The 20,209-nt window shown below is 37.6% G+C and overlaps 1 pseudogene; it reads left to right on the top strand.

Moving 5' to 3' along the window:
- The first annotated feature begins 393 nt into the window (after positions 1–393).
- Positions 394–20,209, top strand: part of LOC130885239 (killer cell lectin-like receptor 2) — a 43,279-nt pseudogene continuing 23,463 nt past the window's right edge.

Genomic DNA, 20,209 nt, shown 5'->3' with positions numbered 1-20,209 from the left:
TTTTCTTATTTTAATTGGTAGTTTAAAGGCATTTCAATAATTTGTGGTAGTACCGATTTTGTGTAACATTTTTATATATGTACTGTGTCAATATTACAATGACTTGTTAGTAAATTTTTAATTTTTCTGTATTTCCTAATAAAAACTCCTGCGGCCATTAGATGTATAAATGACAGAAATCCACAAAGGATTCTCATCTCTAGTGGAAATCAGGACCAGTCCATGTGATTTAGGTTGTTTGGATCATTAAGTTAACTAATTAGACACCATCCTTTCCTATTGCACTGCAGCATCAGATCCAGGTATTTTCCTGAAGGGGGATATTTTAACTTGTTCTTTGTAAATCTTTCAAGATCAAATTTGTACATAGTCCACACTTCATATATTCCCAAGATGACTGACAAGGAGATCACTTACACAACTGTGAGATTCCATAGGTCTTCAGAGTTGCAGAACCGAAGAAGGCCTGATGAGACACAAAGATCCAGAGAAGCTGGCCATAGAGGTAAGTGTTTTAAGCATTTAATTTACCTGTTCTTAATTCAACACAAACTTCTAATTTTGACAATAATATCCTACTGGCTGACATTAAAAACAATAATCCTACTTTTGTTGCTGTGGTTGTTGTTGCTTGTTTTTTTTTTTTTTTTTTGAAATGGGATTTCCCTGCTTAATAGTTTTAACTGTTCTAGACTTCACTTTATAGATCAGGCTGGCCTTGAGATCAAACTGAACTGTCTGCCTCTGTCTCCCAAGTGTTTGAATTAAAGGCATGCACAATCAAGTCTGGCAAAAGTCTGTTTCATTTTATTGGTTTATTTATTTAGTTAGGTTTTTTTTTTTTCAGTGCAAGGTTTCTCTGTGTAGCCTTGTCTCTCCTAAAACATAGTCTGTAGAACAGGCTGGCCTCAAACTCAGAGATCCACCTGTCTCTCCATCCTGAGTCCTGGGATTAAAGGTGTGTGCCACCACCGCTTAGCAATAATCCTATTTCCAGTTGTTAGCTAGTAACAAAAGCAAGTCCGATGGGCAAATTAGAACAATGGGAGACTGGAAGGAAACAGTTATGAGAATGGAAAAGGGAGAAGTATATATAATCTATCAAATTTGAGAAACAATTAAGATATGTTTTTATTTTTAGTCTTGGAAAGAACAATTCTAGAACCTTTAAAAGTAACAGTAGAGTCTTAAGAAACCCAAGATGTTCTAGAGAAATTAAATCTCAAGGAAATACAAAATATGCATTAGAAACGATACTTTTACTCTAGCAAAGGATGTTTTAATTGTCTAAACATTCACCACCTTTAATATAATGAAGCAACAAACTTAGTTCATCAGTTGAGGGAGTCTTTTCCCTGGAAAGAAGTGGCAGAGGAAGAGACGGGATGAGAGAGAGAGAGAGTAGTGAGGGTGAAGCTGACTAAACTGCATTATGTGTTTTTGAAAATGTCAAAGGAGTTATAAGCTTATTAATTAAAAAAATTCTATTCTGTTTTTCTCTTCACTCTGTATATAATGTCACAAATAAACTCTCAGTTGCAAACTTAACTTATTTGACATGGTGATAATAGGAGGCTTGACTTTCAGATTCCCAACACCTCAGATAAATGAAGATGTTTTGTATTATCTAGAGAAAATAGAACTTACAGAAAAAAAAAATAGAGAGGGTTAACTTTTGTCCCTTTCAAGAATGTACCTGTATACAGGTCAGCTCCAGAACCAACATGGTTCCCTACAGTTCTCAAAAACATTCACCCCTCTTCCCTTCCTCCGCATCCTCAGTTGTGCTCCCTTGGTGGACTGCATGCTCCAGTTTATCATCTTCTACTTGGATTGTGTCTGTGTCCCCAATGCTTTCTGAAGGATGCACTTTTGATCCTGTAGTACTTGGTGAGGGGCACATGCCTGCCATCCAGCTATTTCTAGGCGGAGTTAAGAAGATTGAGAATGTAAGATCAAATATTTTAAAAAGGTTTAAAATTCAGTGAAGCTTTACACATGTAGGATTTCTGCAATATGTACGTTTAGGTAGAAAGTTAGAATTTTGAATGCAAGTGTTCAGTCAGTTTGTCTGATGGATTTCTATAAAATATTTAGAGACCAATATTCCCTTGTTTCCATGCTACACAAAATTGTTATCAGTATTGGGATATGTTGTTTTCACAATGATGACTTTTTTGCTTTGTTTTGTTGATTTAAGAATCGTCAGCACCCTGGCACTTCATTGTGATACCTCTCGGAATCCTTTGTTTCATTCTGCTGGTGACAGTGGCAGTACTGGTGACACTCAGTGAGTAACTGGCATACATCTTCTTTGCCTTTCTTCCTAAACAATAACTTCAAACACTAACTATACAGTCAACACACTCTGTCCATTGTGCTGACTATAATCAGGGGATGTGCCACATAACTCTGGACATAGGATGTTTTTTATGCCTGGCACACTACAGTGTCCCTTTCTCTATACATCTCTTTCATTAATTTGGGGGCTGTTGAGAGCTTTTGTACTTTCTCAATAGTGGTAATGTTCATTCTGAAAACTTGGTGATAGTCTGCCTTCTGAGCTCAGATGACTGTGAATCTTAGGCAAACAATCTGTGAGAAACAGCTATACAAAGGAAATGATGGCTTTCTTTTTTCCTCTGTCAATACTGAAAACATGATTGTGTAAGAAAATGAGATGTGTACGTAGATGTTAAAACTTCAGTCCTGTTTGATTCCTTCACATCTTTGGAAAAATAACTCCCAGGCAGTGTTAAAATATACCTAAACACAAGGATATCATATTTCCCATCTGGTGCTTTGAGAATTCTGCCATATCTATATGTTTCTTATTTTACATTTTCAGTATGTTAAAAGTTGACTGAGTTCATTAGTTAAATATTTATTTGTAAGTTTTATGCAGAAAAAATCGAAGGGATTGGAAGGTAATATGCTTCCACCATAATTTAATTCTGATTTATCATTTAATATACACTGAAGTTTCTGAAAGAAATTGGTGTTTCCATATCTTTAGTGAGTCAATTGAGATGTTATTTTTTAAAATGTCAAAATAGCAATTGAAGTAATGATACATGTTATCAACATGAGGCCTTTTCTTATATCTTAAATTTCAATATTTAGTATTAATAACATTTTGAGTTATATCTTTTTTAATTTTAGTTTTTCAAGATAAATATGAGCTAATGAAATGTCAAAACAACCTTGATCAAAGCACTGTACAAAATACCAGCTTCTTTAATAAAACATGGACAAATAAGCCACCAGAGATTGAAGACTGCAAAAATCAGGAGGAACATAACAGATGTTGTGGGAAAACTAAGGTTGCTTTAGATTATGGAAAGTACACAGGTAAGGAGCAGTTCTTGAATAAGGAATTGCATTGTTCTGTATTGATTCTTCTACAGAAGATTTGAAGTCCAGTTATCAGGTTACAATCCTGGTGATGTGTGGGTTAATGGTTGGGTTTCCTTATATCCTGTAGGGTTTGGGACCCCAGAAATCCCTGTTTGAATTAAGAACATCTTACAGTTTCTAAAACTCAGTGACTGTTCTGTCTCCTACCACTCTCAGGAAAGGAAGCTCAAACCAGCACAGCTGAGAATTCAGGTTGTTTTCATGTGTGAACAAAATGGGTCCCCCTTTTGTGGTTAACAAAATGTGGGAGTTTCCAGTAAGAGTGTGTTTTCCAAATTCCAAGACTGATATTGACTTAGAACATTTACGTGGATACAGTCATAAAAATAATTGTCTGTATGTTTGTTTTCCTTCTGCTTTGGTATCAGAAAGTTGGCCTCCTTGTGACCAGGGTGTCATCCCTGCAGTGCGCATGAGAGCTTCACCATGGTGCTCACACTGGTGTATATTTGTCAGTGACACAAGGATGAAAATATCTAATGTTACAAGGAATCTTTTCTTGCATCGTGACTGGTTAGCAATAATTGACACAATTTACCATTAATTATAGAGTATTTTTTTCAGAATTAGTGTTCACAGAAAACTCTTGCATATGACCTCACTTGTTTGATAGCAGGGGTTGACAATCTTCACTATTCAAAGACTAATAATATCTTTAAAACTGGTAAATTTAAAATATAAATGAATAAATTAAGTAAAATAAATGAAAATAAAGTTCCAAACATAATCATTGAGACATTCGAGACTCATGAAAAATGTTTTGTATTATTGTATTAGAATAAAATAACTGTCACCTCTAAGTGGTAAAACAATTCTGCAATGCTTGTGATTAGAGCACAAAGGAAAGATGACTGAAAATTTGAGGACAATCTTGGTGTCCAGTAAATTCCAAGGAAGCCTGAACTACACAGTGATGTTACCTCTGCATAGGAAAACAGGAGTTGGACATAAAGATTTATTAATAGAGAGAGGGTATCCACACCACCAGAGCAAACAAATAAATGGCATTGAAATATAGCTATAGAAACCACACATGTTTTTATGTATTCAAATTTGGCACTTTGGGCATGTGAGTGTACCACTGAAGGCAGAAGAACATAAAATCGCCATCAAAATCTTCCTTATATGTCTCTTAATTCTATTAAGGTAAAAGCATCTAACATAGACCACAGCACAGCTGTACATGCATAATAGCATGTGGGCCACTGTGAGCACAGTGCAATGCTGCAGATCTCCATTGCATCCTACATGTAATGGCATCTGAGCACCGAGTACTCATTTCCCATCCCTCTGACCCCTGGGATCTTACAAACCTCTGCTTCTTAGAGCTGAACTGTGTTAGAAACCTCATCTAAGTGGAATCAAAAAGCATGGTTCTGGCCCCGGTTTGTTTCACTTTGCATTCTATCTTCAAATTCACCCACGCTTCTCTGACAGACTTTCTTGTAGACATCTGAGAAAGGGAGGATATTGCAAAGATTCTGCAGTTTCATTCATAATGAATCTTCTCACAGCAGATGCTGTGTCCTGACACTAAATGAGCAGCAGTCAGGAGTCATCTGGGAGACTCATAGGTGTTGTGAGGTGCTAGGCGTTAGAGATGGTTTCATTGTATAACCAAAGTTCACTTGGAATATACTGGATAACCAAGGCTGCCCTGGAATTCACTGCTTAACCAAGGCTGACCTCAAACTGGAGGTGAACTTCTTGCCTCAGCCTATGTAGAGATGGGCTCATGGGCATAAGCCGTGCCCAGCTGGATTTACTTCCCTTTCAAGAAAAGATAGTATTCCTTTGTGTCTACATGCAACACTTTCTCTACTGATCCACCCATAATGAGCACTTAAATTATATTCACATTTCTATTAAACACAGTGCTGCATAGAGCATTGGTGTAGAGTGTTCACTCAGCATTCCAGAATCTTAATTTCTGAGAGCTGTGAGATCTTAGTAATAGATGTGTAATAAATACATTGTTCTAATAATAGAATACCCGAAATTAAGAATTTTCAAAATTTTTTCTCTATTGTAGACAAACATGCTGAAGCACACTTGTTCTGCTGTGGTATAAAATGTTATTTAATCATGGACAATAAAAGCTGGAAGGACTGTATAAAAACCTGCCAGGACTGCAGCTTATCCCTTTTGAAGATAGATGATGATGATGAACTGGTACTGTAGACTCTTAACGTGTCCATTTATTCTCTTAGACTTTGTTTCTAAATCTTGGATAGTGACATGTTGACCCCAGGCAGGTTTATAGAAAGAAAGACCTTCAAGGATTAAATATGATTGACTGTAATTAGAGCAAAAACTGCATTAAGCGTCTCTCAGTATACCCCTCCTGCTTCTAGATTAGTTGCCAGGACACAAGGTCTGATATGAGGAGACACTACTAAAAAGACAGTTGTCTTTGCAAACTCCTTCATTTTTCATTAGTTTGGAGGAGAGTCACTCAGAGAAGCATGTTTTCCCTGATGAAGTTATTATTTTATTACAGCACATTCTGTGACTGACAGTTATGTGTCTCCATAGAGGGCCAGCTACACCCGGGAAGGCAACCGTCGTGGGCTTGCTCTTTGGAACCCAGAAGTGAGGCTGTCTGAGATGAGTAATTAGATGGCAGTGGAGAAAGTAACTGACATCTAGGCCAATCTGCAAAAATGGAGATTATATGAGAACCATGGAATTTTCACTGAATCTGACCATAGTATTTACCTCATGATATTCTAATGTTCCATAAAAAGTTATCTCTCTTTAGAAATGAGTATTAAAGGAAAACTACTGGCCAAGATACTGACATTAGATGTTTACATTTTCACTATAGAAATCTTTTCAAAGTCAGGTGGTAGTGGCTCCTGCCTTTGATCCCAGTACTCAGGAGGCAGAGGCGGGAAGATCTCTGTGAGTTCAAAGCCAACCTGATCTACAAGAGCAAGTTCAGGATAGGATTCAAAGTTAGAGTAAAAACCTGTCTCAAAAATCCAAAAAAAAAAAATCAAAAATCAAACAAAGAAAGAAATCTCTTCAAATACATAGAGGGTCTTTTTCTAGAATAATGATGGAATGGTCATCTTGAAACCTTTTTCATTTAGAACTTGATGAATAATACTCCACCAATTTAATACATGCTGAATAATTACAGCATAAAATGAATTTTTATGTGAAGTAATAATATAATTTTACATTTGATTCATTAAACATAGACAAATTTAAAATCATTCCCTAAAATATATTCAGTAATTTTATTAGCTATCATGTCTACATATGTCACATGTAAGTCACACTAATTTCTTCTACATACCTCCCACTTTTTCATGTTCTGTCACTTTCAGATCTGAATAATATCATAGCTTCCTCACTAGAACATGGAGGATAATGAACAGCTTTTCACAAGATTTTTTATTTTAATGAATTTGGTTTGAATATGGAGTTCACTCACGCCTCCATAGTCTTCTGAAATATAAATTTGAATAATTTCATAGCGTGTCAGACTTACCTAAGGAGCTGGATATGCAATGTATGTCTAAGAGTTTGAAGCAGGGAGATTGTGAGTTCAAGGCCAGTCTTTCACACTGACCCTTTCTCTGAGAATCACAGATGTAAATCTTTTCATGAAAGTAGTATCTCTAGACATTTGATGCTTCATGTTAAATAACTTATGTAACTGACTGGTTCTGGTATAGCATGAGAAATCACTTTAAAATTAAACTTGGAAGAACTGGAGGACTGGAGGACAGGACAGAAGAGAACTGACATAAGAATAGTTGAGACCTGCTATAGCTTTTCTTTTCTCATCAAACAGAGAAAATTTTTATTCTAAGATAAATTTTTATTATCATTACAGAAGTTTCTAAAGTTCCAGCTTACTACAAACACTTCCTGGATTGGATTATCTTATCAAATAAGCAAAGACAAATGGCAATGGATTGACAATGGCACATCTAAGCTGTGAGTTTCCTGAACCATCACCCTCTAACACTGTTGCCAGAGTTGGGAGGATTGTGTTCAAAGGCTTTTTTCTCATTATACATGATTTTTCTCATTTTCTATGAAGCTCAGGGGTAAGGGAAAGAAGCAGAAGGCAGTATCTGAGCAAGTATTAAACAGGGAATAGAAATGTGTAGGAGCTGATGGACAGTAATGTAATACTAAACGCAGCTCAGGATTGTGTGTTGTAAGATGCACAGAGCACAAGAAAACAAAGCTTAAGATAATGTGATGTGATTTGATCTTCATTAAAGATACAGTGAGTGTGAGTATCTTAAACATTCATGACTTGTTTCTGTGGTTAGCTTATATAATTTTTAATTTATAAATATAGAAATATATATACATATATATTTATATGTATACATATCTACTTTAGATTTCAAGGTGCTTTAGTCTATAAGCTCTGAGCTTGTTCATTTCTGACCTGGCAGAAAACTCTTTATTGATTTTCTTTATAAATAATATTTCTTAAAAATCTCTTATATATATACAAAATGAAATATCATTATATCTATCCCCCACTTGCCAGCTCAAGCTTCCTCTTACTGTACCCTGGTACACATTTAATGGCCATTCACTGGAGCAAGGATACCTGGCCAAAACAATAAGAAATATATCTACCATTTCCAGCAGCTGCCACCTAACAACAGTGACTCATTAAAATATAGAAGGTCCTCCTCATCCATGCTGTAATTTTGGCCAGTTTGATCTTGTTCACGTCTCACATAGATAACCACAGCTGCTATGAGTTTGTGAGTGAGAAAGCCTTGTCATGTCCAGATGGCAGGATTACACAGAGCAGCAGATGGCTCTCATATATTTTCAACTTCCTCTGCCCTGTTGTTCCCAGAGACTTGAGGTGGTTTTGAGTAGGAAGAAGTTGATGGCTATGTCCCCATAATGCTAAACACATTTTCTCTTCTGTTCTGATCTTTGACTACTTCCATGGCTCTGTACAGATTACTGACTGCTGCAAAAGAAGCTTCCCTGACCAAGGTGGAAAACAGTTAGCTACATGTCCACTTAACAAAATAATTGTATCAGGTTCCACCCTAGAGCCCTTGACTTCTACAATCATGGGTTTTTGATTTGGATTACAATACCAAACATTATCCCTCGTGTAGTAAAATATCTCAACTCCAATAGGAAAGCAGTCAGTTATGCCATTATAATGGTACCACTGGGTACATCTTGCCTCGCAGGCCAGTATTGTAGCATGCTAGATTATGTGCTGGGTAAGATTGTTCATATCTTTTCTCTTCCAGCAGCACTTTGTCACCCTTTGAAAATCAGCCCAAGTGAAGATGTTTCCTGGTTGATTTGAAATTGATTTCTCTATGTTCTGAAAACAAAGTGTGTGCTGTCTTCAGCTAACAGATTTTACCATGTAGTTAGGAGAGTTAACCAAGGGCCATGTCACAATGCTGTGTTTTTTGGTGACCTCTGTGGTCTCTCTGACCTGTAATTTCCCTGGGTGTATCCCCTGCTTTATACTTTGATTTTCACTTAATAACTTATATTTTTGTGCTTCAATTTTTTCAGTTATATTTTAATTTTCAATTGACTATATTGTGATCAACTTTCCCAACACCTAACAATCCCACATTCTTCTCACCTCCCTGCCCATCTAAAATCAAGTTCTTTCCTTTGCTCTCCAAAAACAAAAACAAAAATGATAATCAAATCAAAGAAAACGCGCAATCAGACAAAACTGTTTAAATATATATACAAAGACACACAAAAACAAACAAAAACCCAAACCACCTAAGAAAAAAAAAAAAAAAAAAAAAAAACCTGCTTTGTGTTGTCCAAACACAAGTTTATTACCTAATAATGGTCTGTAAGTTCTTTTATAGATCCTTAGCTTCAGATAATACACCATTTATCCTCATCTCCTTTTTATCCCCCAGTGCTATTGTCATTTGATCTTTTAATCCTCAGAATTCATCCCTCTATTTGCATTTCACATATATCCATTCCTCATGCTTATTGATGGTTTTAGACATACTAATACTAAAATTTTTCTCATGGGAATTCTGTGTTTGTCCTCAAATAACATTGGAAAACATATGTATGTATGTATGTGTATACATCTATATGTATGTGTATGTATTTAAAACACAGTGTTTATTATCCAATTCTTACAATGTGACCATCCAAAATGCAAAAACAGAAAATACTGTTTTATTTTTGATGGTTGCCTTTTTTTCTATTTTAAAATATTTTTTGACAGTGGTGGTGGTGCATGCCTTTAATCGCAGCACTTGGTGGTAGACACAAGCATATCTCTGTGAGTTTAAGATCAATCTTGTCCACAAATTAGCAGCCAGAGCTGTTACACAGAAAAGCCTGCCTTAAAAAAGCAAAAATAAATGAATAAAATAATTCTAATAAATTGACCATTTTCTTCCAGTACAGGTACAGTCTTCCTTGCCTCCCTCATCTCCTTTCAGTCCCTCTCCCACCTCCCTTTCTCTTCCATGCTCTAATCTAATCCTGCTCCTTTCTCCTCTTAAAAGGGCAGTGCTCCTCCCATGTAGGCATCTCCTTTCCAATTGAGGCTGGATGGGGCAACCCAGTATGAGGAAAGGGTCCCTCTTTTTGTATACTGTGAAGATGTGTGGATATTACTGATTCAATAAAAAAAAAAACTGAGTGGCCAACAGCTAGGCAGGATCCCCAGAAAGAGAGGACACTGGTAAGAAGGGAGGAGAAGCAAGGAATTGCCAACAGAAAGAGATTGAACAGACATGCAGGATGAGAAGTAGAGGCATGAGTCACATGGCAATGCATTGAATGTTAAAGTATTAATTTAAGTTATAAGAGCTATTTAGAAACAAGCCTAAACTTTCAGCTGAGCTGCCATAATTGATAAGTCTTTGTTTCATTGTTGGGGAGTGGTGGGCCCAAAGGAAATGTCTGTCAAGTGTGGGCAAAAGTTACTGTCCCACCTGGTCCTGCAGCCCTTTAATACCAAAGAAATGCACACAGGTCTACTACATTAATTATAAACTGGTTGGACTATTAGCTCAAGCTTCTTAATAAATAATTTTTAAATTTTAAATTGGCCCATTATTCTTGTATGTGTTAGCCATGTGGCTTTGTGCCTTTATCAGTGAGGTGTTCTCATCTTGCTTTCTCTGCATCTGGATGATGACTATGGACTGCTCCTGTCTTTTTCCCTGAATTCTCCTGTCCTCATCACCCCACCTCTACTTCCTGCCTGGTTGCCCCACGTGTACTTCCTGCCTGGCTACTGTCCAATCAGTGTTTTATTAAAATACACGTGACAGGTTACATACCATTGTCCCACAGCACTCTCTCCCCCTTAAAATAAAAAAAGAGAACACTGAATGAAATCTCCTCTGTTTAGATTTCCTACTGACCATTATACACAACAACTTGCAATCAAGATAAACATTCATAATCTATATTTTGGGAATGTGGGCATTGTTTTGAAGAATTCTTCCTGCTGTTTGGGAGCACTGATAATCTTATGGAGACATAAAAGAAACATTTGAATTATGTTCAAGTCCTGAATTCTGTGAGGCTTGATCATCTCAGCCATCAGTCTTGAAAAAGTTCTGGATGCAGATCTCAGAGGAAAATGCAACAGATGTCCTATAAAATGTTGGATCATCTGAACTGTCTACTCCTATTGGAGATTCTTCAGGGGGTCTCCCTTGATCAAACCTGATTTTTCTTAGCCCAGAATGAATCCACACCTTCTCATTTCCTAGAGAAACAAAAGTGAAACCTCTTCTCCGAAGTAACATACTTTTTGACTTAAATTTTGAAGTCAAGGCATTTTCAAAATATATATGTTGGATAAATCCAGCAGCATTTATAATCAAATATCTTTTAGCAGGTTTTGCTCCTTCCTCAGCCATCAAACAATTTAAAGACAGCACAATAACATACAGTATCCAGACTCTCTGTGTATTTTTCATCTTTATGTGGCTTTATTTTAAACTCTATTACTTTTATTTTTAATTTTTGTCTTTTTGAGACAGGGTTTCTCCATGTATCTTTGACTGTACTGGAACTCACTCTGTATACTAGGCTGTCATTAAACTCACAGAGATATGCCTGTCCATCTGCCTCCCAAGTGCTGGGATTAAAGGTGTGTGCCACCACACCTTGAACTCACAGAGATCTGCCTGCCTCTGCTTCCCTCCCAAGTGTTGGGATTAAAGGTGTGTGCCACCATACTGAACTACTCTCTCTCTCTCTCTTTTTTTTTTATTATAAGGCTTCATTCTTTTTCTTTCTTTTCCAAACCTACATATATTTTTAAACACACGGTAAACCATTTGGAAGTTTTCTTCTTCTGAATCTATGTTTACTGTACAACTCTCTTTTTCTGACCACATAAGTACCTAATTTTCTAATCAATATGGTTACAATTAAAGCTGTGGCTCTGATGGTTGGATCTACCCCATTCCTTAGCTTTCTGAGAGTCTAGCCTCATGGAAGAGATACCAACTAGAGCCATGTTTATTACAGCTCTATGGAATTTCAAGGTCTCAGCCAGCACCAAAAAGCATGCAGTCAGCTATTCATTAATACCACTTAAGTGTTTCATGGTGGGGCCTCTGAAAAGGGCTGTAAGTTTTTGCAGCTAAAGCTGTGTCAGGAAGCCTTTCTAAAATGAGACACACTTCTTCCTGCAAACAGAGCCCACTGGAGAAAATGCTGCTACTAAGAAGCCATACATAACTCTGCACTTTTGTGCCTAGAATTACTTCACAAGCTCTCTCAAGTTTTAAGTGGATTTTGTTGTCCACATGGACACCATTTGTTGACAAACGTTTCTGTCCCACCTGGTCCTGCAGTCGATCAGTCCCAAGGAAATACACAGAGGTCTACTAAATGGCCTAATAGCTCAGGGTTCTTATTTACTTATTCTTATATCTTAATTTGACCCATTATTCTTGTCTATATTAAACACATGGCTTGATACAATCACCAGTGAGTTGTTCTCATCTTGCTTCCACTGTATCTGGATGAAGACTGCAGATGCCTCTTTTCCTCTTCCCTGAATTCTCCTGTTCTAATTGTACCACCTCTACTTTCTGCCTGGCCACCCAGTCTATACTTCCTGCCTTGCTACTGGACAATAAGTGTTTTATTAAAATACATGTGACAAGGTACAGACCGTTGTCCCACAGCATTCAGTTCCCAAAGACATGTAACATAGTCAGACAAAAGCCGTGCTTTCACTGTTAGAAGACACATAAGAAGACCAAGCCACACAACTGTTGCACATATACAGAGGACCTAGGTCACTCCCATGCAGGCTCCCTACTTTTTGGTTCAGTCTATGTGAGTCCCTATCAGCACAGTGCAGTTGATTCTGTGGGTTTCTTATGGTATCCTTGGTGCCTTTGATGCTCACAATCATTCCTCCCCTCTTCCACAGAATACCCCAAAGGTTTGCCTGAGGTTTGGCTGTGTGTCTCTGCACATTTCCATCTATTGCTGAACCCAGTGACAATTGATCTAGGCAACCATCTATGAGTATAGCAGAATATCAATAGGAATCATTTCACTGACGTTTTTTGTCATTCATATTAGGCATATTAGGGTAGGATCCCTCTCATGGCATGAGCCTCACACTCAACCAGTCATTGACTGTCCATTCCCATTTCTTCTGCATCACCTTTACCCTAGTATCTCTTATATGCAGTGCAAATTGTAGATCAGAGGTTACATGATTGGGATGAGGTCTGAATCCCTCCACTAAATGTCTTGCCTAGTTATAGGAAATAGCCTGTTCAGACTCTGTATCCCCCATAGCTAGAAATTCTGGATAAGGTCACCCTCATTGATTCCATTGCACTAGGTTTCTAACTCAGACCACAAATGACCCTCATTCCAGTTGTCTTTTTCAGTATTCTCTTCTGACATCTTCACCAAACCTGATCACTCCTATTCCCATGCTCACTTACCCCAATCCACCCATAATGACTATTCTATTTCCCATTCACAGTATGATTTGTTGTGCAAACCCATGAATTTGAGCCCTTCTTGTTACTTAACTTCATGAATCTGTGTATTGAAGCATAGTCATCTTTTCATTTATGGCTAAACTCCGCCTATATGTCAGTGCATACCATGTTTCTTTCTGGATCTGGGTTATCTCACTCTGAATGATCTTTTCAAGTTCCATTCATTTTGTGAAATGTTTACTGATGTCCTAGTTTTTAACAGCTCCATACTACTCCACTGTGAAAATTTACCACATTTTCTCTATCCATTCTTTTTGTGATGGATGTCTATGCTATTTTCAGTTTCCAGCTATTATAAATAAAGCCACTATGAATGTAAGTGAAAATGCCCTATTTGGTAGTATACAGCATTCTTTGTGGTAGGAAGGATTATGCTTTGTGTATAAGCCCAAGAGAAGCATAACTAGCTCTTGATGTAGATCAATTATCCATTTTCTGAGAAAGAACCATGTTGATATCCTAAGTGGTTGTACAAGTTAGCACTCCCAGCAGCAAAGGAGGAGATAATTATGTTTTAATTGCCTTTGGTATCATTTAAATTTATATTGATTTTGTTGGTTTTAGATAGAGATTCATTTTCCCATGCTGGACTTGGACTCCTAATGTTTTTGCCTTCATCTCTCAGGTGATGGAACTGTGGACAGGTGTGACTCTGTATGTTCCTTTTTCTCTGGAAAGATATCAACTATTCTTATTTCACATGTGTTAGTTGGTAATCATAGTTTCTGAAGTTCTATGGGTTTAATGTACTGTTTCTGCTGGCTTTTGCTCATGATGTAATTTCCTTTGTTTTATTTACTGAGTTTCTTCTTCCACAGAAACAAAACTATCTGAAGCATGATATTCACATTGGTAACTGTATCAGGAATATTTCATTCCCTGTCTGGGAACATGACAGGTCTGGCTCTCTTCTACTTAAACATGATCATGCAAAAGTGGAAAGCTAATTTACATATATACAGGAAATTAAATTTCTCTCTTCTCCAAGTACACTCTCAGGCAGGTTGTCACAGAGGTCGCCAGGATACAGACACTCTTAAAAGATTTTATAATATATTCAAAGAACACAGAATATTTTTGCTTTTATTATTTTTTGTTTTTATATATTTTTTCTAAATCTGTAGGAGACTTTAATTTTTTTCAATTTTTTTCATTAAATTTTTTTTATTAAAAAAAAGAGGAACATGGGATGTACTCACTCATAATTGGTTTCTAGCCACAAATAAAGGACATTGAGCATATAATTTGTGATTCTAGAGAAGCTAAATAAGAAAGTGAACCCAAAGAAAATCATATAGTCATCCGCCTGGATAGGGGAAGTAGACAAGATTGCCGGGCAAAAATCTGGGACCTTGCGGAACCTTCATCTGGCGATGGATCGAGATAGAGACAGAGACTCAATTTGGAGCAAAGGTCTAAGCTCTTAAGGTCCAAATGAGGAGCAAAAGGAGGGAGAACATGAGCAAGGAAATCAGGACCACGAGGCATGCACCCACCCACTGTGACAGTGGAACTGATTTATTGGGAGCCCACCAAGGCCAGCTCAACTGGGACTGAATAAGCATGGGTTGAAACTGGACTCTCTGAACATGGCAGACAATGAAGGCTGATGAGAAACTAAGGACAATGGCACTAGGTTTCGATCCTAATACATGAACTGGCTTTGTGGGAGCTTAGCCTGTTTGGATGCTCACCTTCCTGGACCTAGATAGAAGTGGGAGGACCTTGGTCTTCCCGCAGGGCAGGGAATTTGGACTGCTCTTCAGTATCGAGAGGAAGGGGGAATGGAGTGGGGGGAGGAGAAGAGGAATGGGGATAGGGAAAGGGGAGTGGGGGGAGGGGGCAATATTTGGGAGGAGGGGGAGGGAAGTGGGAAACGAGGACAGGTGGAAATTTTAATTAAAAAAGAATAAAATAATAATAAAAAAAATTTCCGCCTCCCCCCCCACCGTCTCCTTTTTCCCTCCCCCTCCCCCCACATCCCACATCCCTCAGTCTCCCTCTCCAGTCCAAAGAGCAGTTAGGGTTCCCTGCCCTGTGGGCAGTCCAAGGTCCTCCCCCCTCCATCCAGGTCTAGGAAGGTGAGCATCCAAACCGGTAGGCTCCCACAAAGCCAGTACATGCAGTAGGATCAAAACACAGTGCCATTGTCTTTGGCTTCTCAGCAGCCCTCATTGTCCACCATTTTCAGAGAGTCCGGTTTTATCCCATGCTTACTCAGTCCCAGTCCAGCTGGCCTTGGTGATATTTTAAGTATCATTTCATACAGGCTAGCCCCATTTTTTTTTTACATCTCCCTCTCAAGCACTCAAACTGATGCTGCTTCTCAGCAGGGTTGGCCATAGAGTTAGTGAATTTATTTTTTGTTTAAAGCACCATACCGAGTCAGAGATGGGCAGGTGGAAACATTTGTTGTGAGGTATCAGTGGCTGGTAGGACACCTGCATTCAGGTGAAAACATCATTGTAGACCTTGACTATGCTACAGAACTCTCAACTGAAGGTGATATGAGCACTAAGGTCACACTTGGGGATTCAGTTTAAAAGTCTGGTGTTGTAATAGGAGCAGCAGGCCGCTTCCTGCCACCCGGCTAACTTTACCCGAAATAATTACACGGAAACTGTATTCTTTTAAACACTGCCTGGCCCATTAGTTCCAGCCTTTTAATGGCTACCTCTTACATATTGATCTAACCCATTTCTAATATTCTGTGTAGCACCATGAGCTGGCTTACCAGGAAAGATCTTAACGTGCGTCTGTCTGGAGTGGGAGAATCATGGCAACTGACTGACTTGGCTTCTTTCTCCCAGCATTCTATCTGTCTACTCCGTCTACCTAATTTTCTGTCCTATTAAAGGGCCAAGGCAGTCTCTTTATTTAACCAACGAAATTAACACAAAACAGAAGACTCTCCCCCATCAGACTGCTGGTGAGAAGATTTCATTCACCACCACAGGCATTTTCTCCAGTGTGAAAATGCAGTAGTGTAGACACCTGTTACGATGTCAGCTTCTAATGGACCTAGTAAGCAGCTATGAACTTGTGCTTCTTGGGTAGAGGTTGAAGTGGGCATCACTATGGAAGTAAGTTTAGAACTCATGATGATCCATATGCATCTTGTGAATAGTTACTGTCTTTTGGGTCTTTTCCTCTTTGCCAACATTCAATACACATGCTTAATTGATTGTACCCATAATCATTCCTCATGCTTGACTAATGTGCATATTCATTTATATACTTTATCTTACCTATTCTGTCTATGCCCCAAATACCAATTAGCATAATTTATGTCTTTTGCTGTTCCTTTGATAAATCTAAATACTCTATATTTACCTAACTTGAATGAAGGGCTCAAAAAAATGATAAACTTTTGTTGAAGCTTTATCCCTTTGACATCTCAGCCTATACAGCTGTCATTCACTGTTTTACATTCTTTTGCACAGATTCTCATCAGCCTACCCTTGTGAAATCTCACAGGGTTGTCGAAACCATGGGTCCTTGTCCTGTGTTCCACGTTTATTTTTTTATTTTAAAATGTGTTTATTGCAAAAAGAATCATATTTACTTGAAGATGAAAAATTAGCAGAGTGGAATATATAAGTAGTTGAATTGTAATCAAGAGACCATTATTGTTTTTATTATACTTATTTCTTTTTATGAATGTATAAAAGTGTGTGCTCATGTCACAACACATCAGTAGTTAAAAGGCAGTTGAAGGATTTAGTTTTCTTTTTCCACTATGTTGTATCTGAGGTCTGAAATCAGATTGTCAGGTTTAGTAGTAATGATTTCCATTCACTTAGGTATATCACTGGCCCAATACATTTTTTAAATGAGTTTAGAGAAAACAAAAGTGTAGTGGGAGCAGCGGGCTGTGTTCCTGCTGACCCAGCTCCTGGTCGCCTGGCTAGTTTATGCCCCAAAATAATGACACACAAGCTGTATTCTTTTAAACACTGCTTGGCCGATTAGCTCTAGCCCTTACTGGCAAATTCTCATATCCCAATCAACCTATCTCTAATAATCTGTGTAGCATCAGTCTTACTGGGAAAGATTCAGCATGTCTGACCTGGCGGCTTGCTTCATTGTGTCTGCCCTGGAGAGCAGCGGCATGGCATCTGCCCCAGAGAGGAGAGGAAATGGCATCTGAGCTCACTTCCTCTTCCTCCCCACATTCTGTTCTGTTTACTCCACCCACCTATGTTCTAACCTATGAGGGCCAAGCAGTTTATTTTTTAACCAATGACCTTCCTCCATCATTTCCCCTTTTTCAGTTTAAACAACAACAAAAAAGGAAGGCTTTAACTTTAACATAGCAAAATTACATATAACAAAATAGTTATCAAGTAAAAATTACAATATTTACATCTATTTTATCTTTATCATAACTAAGGAAAACTATAACTATAATTAACTATTCTTCAACTTCATCAAAGACTCCAGAAAGATACAATATTACCTAAGCAAACAAGAAATAAGCAACTTTCAAACTCTAGAAATGACAGAGACAGAGACATCTCGCTGCCTTGACAGTCACCCAAAGTTTCTCTGTACCATTGGAGCATCCATCTTCGGGCTACAGGCCCATAGTTTCCAGCAGACATTTCCATGAAGCAGGAAATTTCAAAGACAGTTCAGTCACTATCTGCTGTGTCCTGCAGAATGTCTCCAAGACTCTTTCATGAATCAGGAACCCCGAAAGATCATCTCTCCAGTCCAGGCAAGAGCAGTTTCTTGCCCAAATGGCTATCAAACTCCATAAGGTGCCTCTTCGATGCCCATCTTCTTCTTGAAGTAGATTGGTGCTGCCAGGAACAGACATGTCTCATTGTCATGAAAAACCCTAAGTTATTAAAACACTTAAAATGCCATATTCTATAATCTTTGAAAGATATGAAGAATGCCTATCTAAAATATATCTATGTACATCTAGAAAATCTTAACTAACATGACTACAAACTTGACTATTATGATTATCTATTAACAACCTATATACATTACATTTTTAAATGAACTACACAATCACAATACCTTAATCAGTATCAGAAATACATATACATATAACAAAATTGACCTTAAATTCTATAGCAATGCAAATTATTCATACCTACATCATCTCCCCCTTTAAATGTAAAAGAACATTTATAAACAATACTTGGGAACATGGGCACAGTTATTTCTCTCCAAACTGCTTCCTGCTGAATGGGGGCGCTGTTATTTAGGTCTTTCATGGTATAACCTGTGTGCTAGATTCATCTCAGTCAGCAGTTGAATGAAGTGATTTTTTGAAGGTGTTCACAGCAACCTTTCAGGAGGGTGTGGTCTATCATACCACATTGGAATAGAAACAATTGACAGGGTCTCATCCTCTGTGAAAACAAAAGAAGAAACTCCTTTCCAAAGCATCATGTCCTTAGATTCAAATTTTAACGTCAAGGTATTTTCAAAATATCTATCTTGGATTAGTTTAGCAGCGTTTATAAACAAATATCTTTTAGCAGTTGTTGCTCTTTCCTCAGCATTCAAACAATTCGAACAGAGCATAATAGCATACAGTATCAAAATTCTCTGTGTATTTTCCATCTTTGTGCGTTTCATTTTAACTCTATTTTGTTTATTTTTACTTTTTGAGACAGGTTTTCTGTATATCTTTGTCCTGGAATAACTCTGAAGACCAGACTGTCCTTGAACTCTCAGAGATCCTTCTGTCTCTGCCTCCCAGGCATTGGGATTAAAACCTTCCTCCATCACAAAAGAACTTTTAGCAAAATACTTAAATTAAGTCCATATTCTTTATATTTTGGTCAATAAACATAGTTTCTAAATCATTAAATACACCAATAAAAGATTCATATTTTAATAACTAACCATTATATGTTTTGCTTTATAGAGATTTGATGAAATTAAAATTATTAAGGAAAAATGGAGGCTGTGCATGTCTCAGTTTTCGAGGAATACAGGAAGATGACTGTGCTACAAAACACCCCTGCATCTGTGAAAAGAAAATGGATAGAATCCTTGATTCAGTGTGCAGTATGAAGGGAAAGTAAAAAGTGGAACACTTTGTCATCTTTGTTGGTTTCCTGTGATGATTAGTGACAGCTTAATGACTAAATGTTTAAACCACAGGACTCATTCACCTGAGCAAATATGGCAAAGAGCTGGAAAAGAAAGGAATGTTTTTGCTGAAATCTAACAACACATCACAAGTCATCCTCCTTCATACTAAACACAGAACTTATGTCTGGAGAACGAATGCCCTTTGTTCCAAACCCTAAGGAATCACTCCTTTGTTTCCTGAATGTCACTCAAAAACAAATGCAGAACCTTGATAAATAACACTTGTGAGTCATCATCACTAGGATAAACCATTTCAATATTCCACTGCTTTGACATCATTTGTCAGTTGGTTGCTTAGTGTTTGTAATTTTGCTTGCTCCGTCTTTCTCTCCCTCCCTCCCTTTCCTCTCTCTTCTCTCTCTCCTCCCTTCTCTCTCCTCTTCTCTCTTTCATCTCTCTCTTTATCATTCTGTCTGACCAATTTGTTGATAAATTGAAATCCCCTAGATACTGGAATATTCTTTGAGGCCAGCTGGATGTCATGGCTCAGAATTATAATCTTTTAAGTACTTGAGTTTGAATGCAATCTGGGCTATATCATATGCTTCAGGCCATCATGGGCTACAGAAAAACTCTGTCTCATGAAGCATAATAATAATGATGGTGGTAATTATAATACTAAACTGTCCATAAATATTTTCTAAGCTATTTCTACAATAGCATCATAC

The sequence above is a fragment of the Chionomys nivalis genome, chromosome 1 (assembly GCF_950005125.1).
Source record: "Chionomys nivalis chromosome 1, mChiNiv1.1, whole genome shotgun sequence".
Taxonomy (NCBI): domain Eukaryota; kingdom Metazoa; phylum Chordata; class Mammalia; order Rodentia; family Cricetidae; genus Chionomys; species Chionomys nivalis.
Note: the sequence above shows the minus strand (reverse complement) of the source record. Positions and strands in the feature narration are given on the sequence as shown.